This window comes from Lupinus angustifolius, chromosome LG11 (genome assembly GCF_001865875.1).
Source record: "Lupinus angustifolius cultivar Tanjil chromosome LG11, LupAngTanjil_v1.0, whole genome shotgun sequence".
Lineage (NCBI taxonomy): Eukaryota > Viridiplantae > Streptophyta > Magnoliopsida > Fabales > Fabaceae > Lupinus > Lupinus angustifolius.
Window position 1 is genome coordinate 26,240,880 of NC_032019.1, and position 14,731 is coordinate 26,255,610.

Below are 14,731 nucleotides of genomic sequence, written 5' to 3' on the forward strand. Positions count from 1 at the left end.
TACTTCCATAAGCCATTGGAATTGCTTCTCTTTTTCTTTAGCTTTTGAAGAAGTTGTGGGATAGGGTATTCTTTCTTTCACTTTTTCTATTTTTTTCTCTTCTTCATTTTTTTTCTTCTTTTCCTTCTTTTCCTTCTTTTTCCTTTTCTTTTCCAACACCCACAACTTTCCCACTTCTAGTCGTGATACTTTCGCTGTGTGCTGAAATATTTGAGTTTGACTGAATTTCGGTCCCTTTTTGATGTGTGACGGTTGTTTGCATAAACTGCTATGATATCTCCTTTGTTTTTTGTGAGGATATTGTTGTTGGTTTATGAAACAAATATGCTTCCGAACATCTCTATGTTTTTGGCTGCAGCGAAAATTCTCATTTTTGATGTCCATCAACTATTTGGGTAATTCCGCCAATTCTTTATGTACTTGATCTAACTTCTGTTGAAACTCCTTCATGCAGTTATCCACTTCATCTTGAATATCAACGTTCTGATTGTAAGCCATATTCTTGAGATGACAAAAAATGGAAATCGTATCTATTTCCAACAAAGAAATTAGTAGGAAAAGAAATATAGAGTATAAACAACAAACAAGATTAGGATAAAGTTTATTATTTACATTTTTATACAAATTCAAATTAATTTGTACAAAGATGAAGAAAAAGATTTTTGTACAAGATTATTAATAATACAGCATAATAAATAATAAATTCTACTATTTAGTAATTCCCGGTAGCGGCGCCAATATTTTGAAAGAGTTTTCTTGCTACCTATTGAGGCAATTTCTGATTGATTTATTTAATGATAGGCCGATTCTTTGCTCGTCATCTCGGCTTTGTTGAAATAAATTCCAACACCGGTATAGTGGTTTCAAGAATGTTCCTTTAATAAAAAACCTAGCTTTATTGAATTATTAACAATTTCATACTATCTCAACTTTGTTGGATAAAATTCCAATGCCGGTATAATGGTATGAAATTTAGCAATTTAATACAAGTGATAATGAGTGATATTTATTTTTGTTTTCCTTATTAGTCAAACTACTTCCTTATTGAAGGTTGGTAAAGAACAAATAAATAAAGCAATAAAATTAGAATTTAACCGTACCACTTCTTTCGAAGGGTTGGTTTAAGGAATAAAGAATAAAGCAATAAATAAATGTTAGTTGCGGAAATGTAAATGATAGAAAATAAATGTTATTTGCGGAAAGTAAACGACATAAATTAAAAGTTAGTAGTTATATCAGTCATTATAACTGTGTATTTTTCCTTTTCAAAAAGATACAATTTATGAGCTAAATTGCACTTTGATTCAAGGTTTCTTTCTTTGTCAACAAATAAAATTTACAAGTTAAAACTTTACTATTTTACATTTGCATCTCTTTCAAGATTCAATTGTAGTATAGTATAGGATTATGTCGAACCACAAGGAATTGGCTAATAGAACATTATATAAACATGTTATATTACTAATAAAGTTTGAACATATTTTTTGTTAGATTTTGTTTATTTACTTTGATCAAGTAAACATAAATAAACATAAACAACTATTATGCACAAATTCTTGAGGAGAAAAATTAGTTTGAATAATGGAAATATATCTTAACATCTAATATGAATTTTTTTTATAGAAGTTATGTGTTATACTTTGGTAATTCCAAACACTAGTTCATAAAATTTCCCCCAGTCCCCGGGCGAGAAAAAGTGATTTTCAAACCTTCTAAAATACACTAATCAATAGAAAACTGCCACTCGACAAAATAAGTAGTCACACCTTATTCCAGGCTTTGCAAACATTGATTAGAAGTTGCTTAAAATGGATGCTTTGATTTGGAAAATGAACTAAGGTGTATTCCTACTTTTTAGTTCATTTGTCAAGACTTTAAAAAGAAGCATTTTGGATCTTGAAATCAAGTTTTAGGCGATCAAGCTAAAACCACATTAAGCACTTTCTAAAGACTTAAAATTTCCAAATTAATAACTTAAACATGATTCAATATAATTAAACAAGAAATTAAAAGAAATATTAGTGAGCCAAAATTCAACAAAAATTAGGAGCATTAGCCATCTTAATGTAAAGATTTAAGACACTTTACCATGCCCAAATGAGATTGCATAATGAATTTTTACATCTAATTTGGTTAGTCCTTTTCCTCTTGAATTAAGGAGAAACTACAAAATAACTTACATAAACTACTTTGGAGAAGAAACGCTCCAAGAAATTACAAAGAAAAGAGTGTAGAAGAAGAGAGAATTTCAGATTCTAGAGAGAAGTGGAATGTGGAGTATATATTGATGAAGAATGTGTGTGTATGTTTTCCCTTTGAGGTGCCTCCTATTTATAGGCGTTTCTGTCAACCGCCAAGCTCCTCTCCTTGACCGCCAAGCTACTGACCAAACCTTCAGCATGGGTTTGGTCATGGCCAAGCACCTTAGTCACCTACTTGTGGCTGAGTCACCCAAGCTAGTTGTGAGCTACTGGCCCATCTATTATGAGCTACCTCTTAAAAGCCTATGGAGGCTACTTGGAGGGAGGTCATGTATGAGGTCATGGTTGCTTGGTGGCTAAGTCAACTTGACCAGTTGTTGAGTGCGCATCGCCAGGCGCCTATGTGGCACTACTAGGCTGCATGCTTTAGCAACTTTGACCGTGCTGATGGTGATGTGGCCTTGTGCTTGCTGATCTGGTCAGGTGTGTGGTTCCAAGTTGGGCGGTCTAGGTGCTCCGCTATGCTCTCTGCTTGAGTAGGTTGGTTTGTGTCGACCGTGCTAGGTTGGGTCTGATCGTGCTAGGTTGGTGTCCAGGTTAGCTAGGCGTGGGCTTGGTCCAAGCTAAGCTACTTAGTGAGAAGCTTCAAGTTGATTCTATATTTTTCCACATAGGCTAAGTCTTGTTGAGTCATGCTTAAGGCTAAGCACATAGTTAGCCACGTCAAGCTGAAGCATGTCATGTGTGGATCATTTTGGCCTATTTTGATCATTTTATTTGCACTTAAATTAATTCTTTTCTTTTCAACCTAAATCCTACAAAATATAATAAAAAGTAAATACACAAAGCATATATACAAGTTTGTGATATTTTATCCAAAAAGTGTTGAATCTAGTTGGTTTTCTCAATTTTGCCAAGGATAAGTGCCATAAAATGTGTATGAAATTTACGCATTTTTGACGCTTATCAACAACTTGTAGGAAGTAGACCATGGAGTGTACTGAGGGATACCCATCAATGAGAGGTTAGTGGATTAGAGTGACCACTTGACGGTGAAGTACACCAAGGAAATGTTCAAGTTTTCACCCCTAGAATAACTAGAGGGCCACTAGCCCATGTCAACTATGGCTAAAAGATGGAACATATCACCGAAGAAATAGGAAGTTTTGGGTAAGCACAAATTAAAATACACGAAGAGGGGGGAGGAGGAATAGGTGTAGCAGTTCACTAAAGCCGTTTTTCTGGTTATTCGAGAATATTAAAAATTATGCCCAGGATAATCGAATATCTCATAGAGTAATCGATTATTAACACACTAATCGATTATTAATATAAGATAATCAATTATTCTAATTCTTCAAATCTTGAAAGATACGGTTCCTTGGAATTGTTTTTAGCAAAAACAATTATTTCAGATTCAGATTATTCAATAACAATATCTAAAATGGAAAATCAAAATTGTACAAATCAAGAGTCCATTAAGCAACTTAATGAATCAATAATGAAATATGTAAGAACTCAATTATAAAGAGATAAAGGATAGAAGAGTACACCAAAGAATTATATCTTGTTCGTTTGCAGATCCTCTTGCTATCTACATCTCGACCTCCCCTTCTCATCTCAGGAGATTTTATCAACTATGGAATCAAATGTATTTTACACACAAACTTCCAATACCCTTACAATCGCTCCCTTCTCGGCCCTAGATTCTCTCACGTCGATTTGACATCTAACCCGTCTTCCAGGATAGTCAACACCTACTCACGGTATGTCCTACCACTGATCACTCTCAAGCAAGACCTTTGTAAAGTGTGAAGATATAAAACCTAATCGCAACTAGATTCTAACTCTAATTCTCAACAGTCTTGAGAATCTTAATTCACTTAGCTAAAGAAAAATAAATATGAGTAAAATGCACCTTGCTTGTGCTAATTCAATATTAATCTGACAACTAAAACCTAATGACAGAAATCCCACAAGAACCCTAGGTTCTAATGAAGATTAATGCAAGGTTTTATGAAAAGGCACTCTAATAAAAAACTAATTTGAAAATTCAATCTCTTATGTCTCTTAACACTGAAAGAAACTCTAACACTATTCAATGCACTATTTGCTCAGAGAATTCTATGAAAAAGTGAAAATTTTGAAACTAAGATTTTGAACCAATGAGAAGAAAAACAAGTTTTATATAAAACATTATTATGGTATATCTAATCGATTATCTAGACTGGTAATCAATCATTGACAAGCTGAAAACCTGATATGTGATGAACATAATCGATTATTCCTTTGGTAATCGATAATTGATGCCAACAGATTTAAATCCTTAGCTATTGGAAGTCATTATAATCTATTATTAGAATGCCTAATCTATTATCATGATCCAAGTCTCTATAATTGATCATCACTCTGGGTTAATCGATTATAAGAGTTGAAAAGTGGTTTCTGTGATATGTCATGATCCTTCTACATGATATATGCGTATGTAACGCATCATTTTCAGAAAATAACTATTTTATGCAATAAAATCATGTATGATCAAGGCAATGCATGAGCACTATCTAATCATGTATGAACACTCTCTAATCATGTATGGATGAATGAAATATCTCATTTTAGATAAGTCATTTTGAGGGCCTTGTGAGATTTTCATTGTAGGTTCACCTAACCTAGACTCAATCTAAGAAATCATCTTAGGACTTCTATAAAACATAAAAAGGTAACCAAAGACTATGATGACCTTGAGTCTTGGCATGTTGTTATGGAGTTGTCTTCATCTTCAAGCTTTTACCTTTGGCCTTGTCTTCTTAAAGTTCTTGTCTTCATCAAAACCAAGTGAGTCGATCTTTCTCGCAATCTTTGACTCCTATTGCAATGTCAATCTCCCTCTTTTGATGATGACAAACTTTGGCAAATTTGAAAAAAATTCAGTCGTTTGATAAGCTTGATGACGATCAACATAATGCTTTGCTAAGGATGTTAAATTAGGAACACGGCTCCCCCTCACTTTGTTCTCTTCCCCTTAATACATCAAGAGGTAGTGCGGGTAGCACAATTCATTCTTCCTCTTTTTCTTAGGTTTGCGGAAGCATAAAAAATACAACCTTCAAAATTCAACAACATTTTCTCCCCCTTTTGGCATGATCAAAAAGTAATGATATTGTAGGAATAATATAGCCAAAAGTAAGAAAATATTTTAACATTTTTTATTGACATAATAAAATTAGAAGTTGTATGATTGATCAAGAAATTAAGAAAATTGAAATGGTTCACAAAATTTACTACAAATAATCGATCATCCACTGATAGTAATCGACTATTTTGATAAATAATCAGAAAATTTTATTGTTTTAGGTACATGCAATTTTCATGACAATTTCAAGCATTAAACTATCTAATTTTCATATTGAAAACACAGAATAACCAGGTAGATAGTATATGATCAACGATAAAACATACAAGTCATTCATAAAGATAAAATGGTAAAGATTCATGAAATTGTGAATGTAAACCATACAACGATAAAAAATTAAGAATTTTAGCGGCATACAACATTAAAGTCATAATAGGTAGAAACTCAATCCATCCGATACTTTATGCTCCAAGGTCCTGAACATCTAGGTCTTCAGGTCAAAGCCAACATTGTCATCATGGTCATATTGATACATCCATTCAATACATCGATTCAACACAATATTTGTAAATTCTATCACATCCCAAATTTCATCTCTCTGCATCTATATATAAGTGTATACATATATATAAGTGAATATTATTATGTTAAATAATAAGGAGGTGTGTCAAATTCTTTTTTTCTAGTACAAAGGATTACTTGAGTTGTGAATCATGGAATTTAATAAAGAAAAATCCATGATTATGACTAGTGTAAGCTTAAAATATGTAATTAGAAATAAGTCTTGGTGAACTACAAATTTATTATATCAATTAAAGATCATGAGTAACTACTCAGACAATTTCCTCAAAATTGTCTATAATCATGTTGTCAGCTTTTCTATGAATGCATATATTCGTCTCTATAGAAAGTGTTTGAAGCGTATAATGTAATGTTTTTACAGTTCGATAATCACATTTTGAATCACCTAGTCTTACTCAAATCCATTTACAGTGCAAACACGTGTTTTACTCTTAGCCAAAATTCTTTTGTCTTAGTATGTCCATAACGTTTTCATTACAATAGTTTTTTGAGTGATTCTTGAGCCTAAAACTATTCTCATACAACCAATGAATCCAATGGTGAAAATATTATAAATGATTATGATTTATATCCGGAGATTTAATCCATCTCAAATCAGCAGTACCTAGATTTGTCTAAGTACATCTACCTTATCTAGTCTAATTTCTTAGAGCTCAAGCCATCTTTCTATGAGGTATGGACTATCATCTATACTCATCAAGACAATATTCTACATAGCCCTAAGGTATCTTAGAAACCAAGAATAACACTTATGCACTACCTAAAGGTGGTACTAACTAAACCCACCTAAAGCCATGCATGTATACACTTAACCTACCCTTAACCCCTTAATCACTTCCTAATCAAGTCCGATTTTCCCACTAATGATAAGCCCATAAAAACAGCCCCTAACTTCCTTCTATAAAAGCCAACTAAGTGGCTTACTATCTCATAAACCACAAAGCAAGCCAATGATAAGTTCCAAAAATGCCTAAATTTCATACACTTTTTATGGCACTTATCCTAGGCAAAATTGAGAAAATCAACTTAATTCAACACGTTTTGGATAAAATATCACAATATTGTATATATGCTTTGTGTATTTCCTTTTTGTTATATTTTGTAGGATTAAGGTGGAAAAGATAAAAATTAATCAGGTACAAATATAATGCTCAAAAGAGTCCAAAATGATCCACACATAACATGCTTAAGCTTGATGTGGCAATCTATGTGCTTAGCCTCAAGCATGAATTAACAAGACTTAGCCTATGTGGAAAATATAGAGTCACCTTGACCTGGACACAACCTAGCACGGTCTGACCCAACCTAGCACGGTCAGACCCAACCTAGAACAGTTAGAACACAATCCTGACACAAGCCAACCTGCTCAAGTAGACAACTTAGAGGAGCACCTGGACCGCCCAGCTTGGAACCACACACCTGACCAGATCACTAAGCACATGGCCACATCACCATCATCATGGTCAAAGCTGCTCAAGCAGGCAGCTTAGCGGTGCCACATAGGAGCTTGGCGGTGTGCACCCAACACCTTCATCAAGTTGGCTTAGCCACTAAGCAACCATGACGTCATGCATGACCTCACTCCAAGTAGCCTCCATAGGCTTTTCCATGTAGCTCACAGTAGCTGGGCCAGTAACTCACAACTAGTTGCGCCAGTAGCTCACAACTAGCTTGGGTGACTGAGTCCCAAGCAGGTCACTAAGCTTCTCGGCCATGACCAAACTCATGCTGAAGGGTTTGGTGAGCAGCTTGGCGATCAAGGAGAGGAGCTTGGCAGTTGGCAGAAAACCCTACAAACAAGAGGCACCTCAAAGGAAAAATATACACATTTTCTTATGAACACATACTCCACATTCCACTTCTCTGTAGAATACGAGATTCTCTCTTATTCTGCACTTTCTTCTTTGTAATTTCTTTGAGGAGTTCTTGTCCACAGTAGTTTAGGTAAGTTAATTTTTATAGTTTCTCTTTAATTCAAAAGGAGAAGGAGTAATCAAAGGACATGTAAAAATTCATTTTACATTATCATTTGTGCATGATAAAGTGTCTTAAATCATTGGATAAGATGTCTAATGCTCCTAAATTTTAGTTTAATTTTGGCTCACTAATATTTCTTGTAATTTCTTGTTTCATTATATTGAATCATGTTTTAGTTATTACTTTGGCAATTTCAATTCTTCAGAAAGTGCTTAATGCGGTTTTAGCTTGATCACCTAAAACTTGATTTCAAGATCCAAAATGCTTCTTCTTAAAGTCTTGACAAATGAACTAAAAAGTAGGAATAAACCTTACTTCATTTTCCAAATGAAAGCATCTAGTTTAATTAACTTGTAATCAAGGATAATCAATGTTTACAGAGCCTGAAATAAGTCATGACAACTTATTTCGTCGAGTGTCAGTTTTCTCTTGATTAGTGTATTTTGCAAGCTTTGAAAATAACTTTTTCTCGCTAGGGGACTAGAGGAAATTTTATGAACTGGTGTTTGGAATAACCAAAGTATAACACATATCTTTTATAAACCTTTTTCATAAAAACATGTTAAGAAATATTTCCATCATTAAAACTAAATTTTCTACTAAAGACTTTGTGTATAATAGTTGTTTATGTTTATTTATGTTTACTTGTTCAAAGTCCCTAAACAAAATTAAACTAAAAATATGTTCAAACTTTATTAGTAATATAACATGTTTATATTAATGTTCTATTAGACAATTCCTTGTGGTTCGACATAACCCTATACTATACTACAATCGAATCTTGAAAGAGATGCAAATGTAAAATAGTAAAGTTTTAATTCTAACTTTATTGCTTTATTACTAGTAAATTCTGAATACGAATGATAGGATGTGTTATATAATCTGAAAACACAATTTTTATAGAAAACATTTATGAGTCCCAGTTAATTGATTAAGTACCCATTAAATGGATTAACGGGTTGTTGGGAATAATTGTTTTCAGGTTTTCAGTTATCTGTTGAAACCGTAATCACGTTAATTGATTAACACATCTCTTAATCAATAAACTGGCACATTTTCAGCTAATTGACTAAACAGTAAACATCCTAAATTTTATGCTTATCAACTATACATGTTTTACCAATATATTATGCCTAAGATGAACAAGTAACACGTATTGTTAATGCATGAACACATAATGATCTAGATGGAACCTCTCATGTAAATGAAATGATTACTTTTAAGGCTTGTGAGAATTGCATCTAGGTTTACCTAACCTAGACTCAATATCTAAAGCATGCATCTTAGACTACTAAAAATAACTTTATTAAAGAACGTAGTCTAGATATGACACCCTTGGGTCCACGACATGTTAATTTGTTGAGTCATTTTCAAGCTTTAACTAAGTCCTTGTCTTCATCAAAACATAGGCAAACTTCAATAGTGCTATACTCGACACTTTGTAGTTTCAATCTCCCCGTTTTTGATGATGACGACATAACCCTATACTATACTACAATCGAATCTTGAAAGAGACGCAAATGTAAAATAGTTAAATTTTAATTCTAACTTTATTGTTTTATTACTAGTAATTTCTAAAATGAATGATATGATGTGTTACATGATCTGAAAACACAATTTTTATAGAAAACCTTTATGAGTCCCAGTTAATCGATTAAGTACCCATTTAATCGATTAACAGGTTGTTGGGAATAATTGTTTTGAGGTTTTCAGTTATCTGTTGAAACCATAATAACGTTAATCGATTAACACATATCTTAATCAATAAACTGGCACATTTTCATCTAAATGATTAAAGGGTAAACATCCTAAATGTTACGCTTATCAACTATACATGTTTTACCAATATATTATGCCTAAGATGCACAAGTAACATGTATTATTAATGCATGAACACATAATGATGTAGTTGGAATGTCTCATGTAAATGAAATGATTACTTTTAAGGCTTGTGAGAATTGCATCTAGGTTTACCTAACCTAGACTCAATATCTAAGGCATGCATCTTAGACTGCTAAAAATAACTTTATTAAAGAATGTAGTCTTGATATGAAACCCTTGAGTCCACGACATGTTGATTTGTTGAGTCATCTTCAAGCTTTAACTAAGTCTTTGTCTTCATCAAAACATAGGCAAACTTCAATAGTGCTATACTCAACACTTTGTAGTTTCAATCTCCCCCTTTTTGATGATGACAAACTCCACACCAGGTCTTGTTTGATGAATAGCTTGATGATGATTATAGAATGCAATGGTTGTTAATAATTCCAAAGTTAAAGCACATTGCTACCCCTTAATGTAAGTAGGTAGCGAAAACAAAACGAAATCTGAATTTTACTATTTACAACCTCCACACACATCAAACAACAAAGCAACCTTTCTCCCCCTTTTGACATTATCAAAAAGACAAACTAATCAAATTAGTCAAAAGTAAGAAGAGTTATATAGTGATATGAAAACTATATTCAATTAATTAATTTGGGAATTTAACTAATTAACCATTTGTAGGAAGCTTGAACAAATGCTCTTGTTAACAACACTTAATCGATTAAATAGATGGTGTTAATCGATTAAATGGACAAGAAATAGTAAGAGAAGAATTTTAATGGCATAGATGGTTATACTATAACTAGTTAAGCACAGAATGATCAAACATTGATATAATAGCATGTAAACAACAAGCTTAATCATACAAAATAGATACATGTAAACAACATGGTCAAGAACTATTAAATACACATTCATATTATATATGACATAAGTAAACATATGATATAAGCGATTGAAAAACCAGTAACGTTCATGGTTCAGTATCATGCATATCAAGTTATAAAAGTTCAGCACAAGTAATATAGTAGCTATTACAAACTAATAAAGAAACACAATCCTGAAATTAGCCATTAGAAGAAATAAACCTAAGGTATCCTAAGGTCTAAGGTCTTTTAACTAAGGATAAGGAGGAAGGTTTAATCTTTGTTTAAGCTAAGGATTGAGATTGTGTTGTTGCTTTGAGATTTAGAGAGAAAAGGGGATAGAGAACATTTAGAAAAAGTTCCAAAAACGCTATTGTTTCTACTTTATTTGATGTCATTAGTCGATTAAATGTTGCACTTAGTCGATTAATCATAGTTAAAATTCCAGATTTTCAGAAAAATAAGCTCAAGTAATCGATTAAGATGGAACGGTAATTGATTAAGTTTCTTGAAGAATAAAGTGTTAGCTACTAGAACTTATTTTAATCGATCAAGACTTTTGGTTAATCGATTAACTGACATGAAATTTGTAGAACCAAGTAGGTTTTTGAGTTTTAAAATCATGCAAAGATTTCTATCCTATACTTAACAACTTTAGGTAAACACACATACATATAGGGCTTATTATACTTGATCATGAATCAGATTAGGAATAGAATGCATTCAACAGGTATTCATTTTGAAGCATATAAGACATTCAACATGCGAAGCATATAATAAAATGCTAGACGATTTAATTAACATATTTTTCATCAAGGATTCCAATTTCTCTTCGAAGAACATAGAAAGTATCTCATGAGAGGGGCTTGGTGAAAATATCTGCTAATTGTTAGTAGTTTCGACAAATTCAAGCATACAATCGCCTTTTTGAACATGATCACGCAAGAAGTGATGCTTAATTTCTATATGCTTGGTTCTCGATTGCAATATGGGATTCTTGGATAGGTTTATGGAACTTGTATTATCACATTTAATAGGAATCTTTTCTAGATTAAGACCAAAGTCCTTAAGTTGTTGCTTCATCCATAGGATATGAGCACAACACACACTGGTGGCAATGTATTCCACTTCGGCGTTGGGCAAAGTAACACAAGCTTGCTTTTTATTGTGCCATGCTACTAACGAACTACCTAGTAAGTGACAAGTCCAACGAAATCGGAATTGGAATACCCTACCAAGTACAGTGAGGTATCCCTAGGATACCATAATCCCATATTTATAGTTCCTTTTAAATATCTCATGATATGTTTAACAACACTATAATGTGAATCTTTAGGTAATGCTTGAAATCTATAATACATGCAAAAACTAAACATAATATCGGGACGACTCACATTCAAATATAATAAAGAGTCGGTGATCCCTCTATACTTGGTCACCTCAATAGCTTTTACCTTTTCGTCTTTGTCTAGATAGTAAGCGGGCGCCATAAGTGTAGAAGCTTCTTTACATTTTTTCATGTCAAACTTCTTGAGTAACTCCTTACAGTACTTCGATTGATGAATGAAGATGCAACTTTCCATTTGTTTAATTTGTAGCCCAAGGAAGAAAGCCAGCTCACTCATCATCGACATCTCAAATTCTCCTTACATTATCTCAGAAAATTCTTTACAAAAAATGTCGTTATTAGATCAAATTTTTTTATCATCAACATATATTTTAACTAACAACACATGATCTTCTAATCTATGGATAAAGAGGGTAGTATCAAACATACCCCTCACAATACCTTTTTCTGAAAGAAAAGAGCTCAATTTGTCATTACAAGCTCTGGGGTCTATTTTAGACCATAGAGAGCTTTCTTGAGTTTATACACGTGGTTCGGATATTTAAAATTTTCAAAACCAGGTGGTTGATTGACATACACCTCCTCTTGAATGTAACCATTCAGAAAGGCGGTTTTAAAATCCATTTGAAAGAGCTTAAAGTTCATAATTGATGCAAAGGACAAGAACATCCTAATGTCCTCTAATCTGGCTACAGGAGCGTAGGTGTCATCATAATCGACACCTTTCTCCTGGTTGTAGCCTTTGGCCACTAGGCGTGCCTTATTTCTTATGATAAAGCTAAATTCATCTAGGTTGTTACGGAAGACTCATCTAGTACCAATTACTGGATGTTCTTTTGGTTTAGGGACTAAGTCCCACACATTATTGCACTCGAACTGTTTTAGCTCTTCTTGCATAGCTATACCCTAGTCCACATCCTCAATGGCCTCATCGATAATCTTTGGGTCAACCTGAGATACGAAAGCAACAAAGTTATAGGAATTTCGTAGTAAACTACGGGTTACCACTCCCGTGGAGATATCACCTATAACTTTGTCAAGTGGATGATCTTTCTTGGTCTTCCACGTGATCAGCAAGTCCTGATACTCATCTTGGACAATTTGCTCTGCGTCTTCTTCTTTGTCCTGGTCCATGTCCTTAGTATATGCTTCTTCTAAAGCACCTACAACATCATCAGAAAATACATTCCTCTTCTCTTTTGGAGAAGATTCGTCAAAATGAACATGTACAAACTCTTCTAATTGCATTGACTATTTATTAAACACTCGATAAGCTATACTATGTAATGAATACCCCAAAAATATTCTGTCATCCACTTTTGAGTCAAATTTTTCTAGTGCTCTTTTTCCATTATTTAAAATAAAACATTTACATCCGAAAGCATGAAAATGTGCAATATTAGGTTTTTCGCCTTTTAAAAGTTCATAAGGAGTTTTCAAAAAAGTAGGCCTCAAGAGTATACGATTTATCATATAGCAAGCAATATGCACTGCATCGGCCCATAAGTACTTAGGAACCTTGCTTTCATTCAACATGGTTCTAGCAAGCTCCTCTAGAACTCGATTTTCCTCTCAACAACTCCATTTTGTTAAAGAGTATGAGGAGCCGAGAATTGATGCATGATACCATGTTTATTACAAAATTTATCAAACTCGTGGTTTCAAACTCGCCACCATGATCTGCTCGAATGTATACTATTTTAAGATTAAACCGATTTTGGATTTGTTTGGCCAACTTTTTGAAAGACTTGAATGCATAACTCTTAGAAGATAAAAACAACGTCCATGTGAATCTAGAGAAGTCATCAAAAATTACTAAGGCGTGGAAGGTACCACCTAAACTCATAATCTATGAAGGTCCAAACAAGTCCATATGGAGAAGCTCTAGAGGTCTTGTTGTGGATATTACATTCTTTTTACCAACAAAGTTTTTAACTTGTTTACACTTTTGACAAGTATCACATGTTTCCTAAGTTTTAAAATCAATTTTTGGTAGTGAAAGTGTGCATGTCAAGAGGAACACTTTGGAAAGCTCTCCTTGAACGTCATGGTTTTGATGAGGACAACTTGTGCCTAAAAGTGCTTGAAGATCACCAACAAATCAACGTGCTTAAGTCTTTTATTTGGTACTAGGCTTAGACTAGATTCTAGTTTAAGTTGAGTCGAAGGCTTAGGGCACCTAATGCATGTCTCATATGCATTTATCTTTTAAATCATTTCATCCATGAGATATGTTCATTTCATAATATGTTCATGCATTACATAAATACATGTATATGTGCATTCTAGGCATAAAACTAAGTGTTAAACATGTATTATCTAAGTGCATAACATATTTGATGTTTTCTATTTGAAAATACACATTTTATTTAGTGTTAATCGATTAACCATACCTTTAATCGATTAACCCAACTGCTGTGTAAAGTGGTTGCCACTGGAACACGTTTTTGTAATGCAGTTAATCGATTAAAGCTTTACGTTAATCGATCAACCTAACTGATTTTTTAAGTTGTTGAAACTGAAAAACTGAAAAACAGAATCAGTTATAATTTTTAGTCCCGTTAATCGATTAAGAAGGCATTTAATCGATTATCTGGGGTTCTGGACTGATTCTTTATAAACTGCGTTTTCAGAATTAATCTCATAAGTTGCATGTTGCATTTATTAGAGAGTTAGAGCATTCTACGTGTTAATTGTTGCATCTATTTGTTAAGTGCATTAGTGAGTTTAGAAATGAGAGATTCCTTGCTTTAGGATTGAGTGCATTTCATGTTATAATCTCTCATGTTTTCCCTCA